The sequence below is a fragment of the Anopheles bellator genome, unplaced genomic scaffold (assembly GCF_943735745.2).
Source record: "Anopheles bellator unplaced genomic scaffold, idAnoBellAS_SP24_06.2 scaffold01878_ctg1, whole genome shotgun sequence".
Classification (NCBI taxonomy): Eukaryota; Metazoa; Arthropoda; class Insecta; order Diptera; family Culicidae; genus Anopheles; species Anopheles bellator.
This window is the reverse complement of record NW_026686000.1, coordinates 38-1,886: the sequence shown is the minus strand read 5'-3', so window position 1 is coordinate 1,886 and position 1,849 is coordinate 38. Positions and strand designations below refer to the sequence as shown.

The 1,849-nt window shown below is 45.8% G+C and overlaps 1 pseudogene; it reads left to right on the top strand.

Annotated features, from left to right (window-relative positions):
• Window positions 1-290: 290 nt before the first annotated feature.
• On the top strand, window positions 291-1,483 carry LOC131214686 (probable cytochrome P450 4ac1; annotated as a pseudogene).
• The last annotated feature ends 366 nt before the right edge of the window (window positions 1,484-1,849 follow it).

Sequence of the window (1,849 nt, the reverse complement as noted above, 5' to 3'; positions counted from 1 at the left end):
CGTTAGGCGCAGCGAGCAAGCTTCGTGCGCTGCTCGCTGCGGACACCACCGCGACATACCAAAATCCATTTTTATTTATTGATAATATAATATAATATTGAAACCTTCACACGTCCAAGCTTAGGACCAGAAAAGGCGCTAAAACCTATTGTCAAGTGAAGCTGCCAAATGTCAAGTTCAAGAACTTCGAAAACCAATGCTGGCTGCGTCTGCGTCGTGAATGGTTTCAATTCAAAACAACCCAAGGAGCAGTTGGTTTCAAATCGCCGGCGTGCCGTCGACGCGGACACATGACCGGACTGCTTTCGACGGTATGCCGTCGATAGCAGTCCCATGGGACTGTAAAACGGACTGTAAAGCTCATCGATTCGACAAAGTTTATTTTTGTGAAAGTACGGTACATACTACAGGCTGTGACGGTTTATTACGTGTCCCGTAGGATTCCCCGCAATATCGACGGATAACCGGAAAATTCTTAATATCATAGGTGAGATTCGTTTTCGTTTTGCTGCAGAAACGGCTGTGAGAATGAAACTCGATTCGGTGACAATGGCTAACGAGTATCGTGGAAAAAAAGCGATCGGAACTACGTTTCTGCAACGACTGATGAACCCGTGGTTATTTGAGAATTTTAACTACAAGCTAACTGGTCTCGCCGCTAAGTTCAACCAACTACTTCAACAAGCTCACGCCTTTACGTGTTCTATAATCAAGCAACGACACGGATTATTTCATCAGAACGTACGCAACATTAATGATTTCTCTGAGAAGAACATGTGACTGCGACTAGAATTTTGTTTATCGATAAGAATTTAAATACGGTTTACTTTTAGCTAAACTAACATTACGCAACGCTATGCCATGCTGCTACACTTTGTTGGCTGCTGAAGCGAAGCAACAGATCGACGAGGAAGGAATCCGCGAAGAGGTGGACACGTTCATGTTCGAGGGTCACGACACAACGTCGGCTGCCCTTATCTTCACACTGTTTCTCGTAGCACATCATCCCAACGTGCAGCAGCGATTGTATGAAGAGATTCAGCAACTTCAGCGGCCAGATTCGATACAAGAATTAACCCAGAGCGACTACAGCGAGATGAAATTCATCGATAGGTACTGAAGGATTCGCTCCGCTTCACCAATCACCGAAGACACGCTATTTGGCGAGCGCCGCGTTCCGAAGGAAACCCTTTTCAACATGCATATATTCGATCTGCACCGCGATCCAGAAGTGTTTCCTGATCCGGAGAGGTTCGATCCTGATCGATTCCTGCCTCAAAACACCGAAAGCCTTAGCCCATAGCGTACGTACCGTTCAGTGCGGTTTCGAGAAACTGCATCGGACAACGGTTCGCCATACTGGAACTTAAGGCAGCCCTATCGGCCATTCTGATAAACTTCCGCGTCCTACCGGTTACGATTTCTTCCACGTTAAGGCGCGTTATAAAACGTAAACGCATCTGCAGTGCTGGCCTCAAACGGCGTATGATCGCTTCCAGCTGTTTTCATTGTGTAGCCAACAAACATGTACTTGAACATGTAAAACATGTACAGAAGATCGCAGATCGGATCCATATAGGGCAATTATTGTGTCGGATGTGACTTGTCCACCTGCTCGAGAAACTCATATAACATCAGTGTAATATCCGAGACGGCCCGTGGTCTCTCCACATTTAGCCGGTTCAAGAACGGACCAACCACGTGACATAAGTAGATCAGCTGCTACTCGGCGTAAACAAGCGGCTTCAACTTTTCCTTTATCGAGATTTGGGAAAAGAGAGAGAGAAAAACGCGGTTAGAATATTTCGCTTCAATCGGAACATGGTTATTAAATCCTAATCTTTAATGG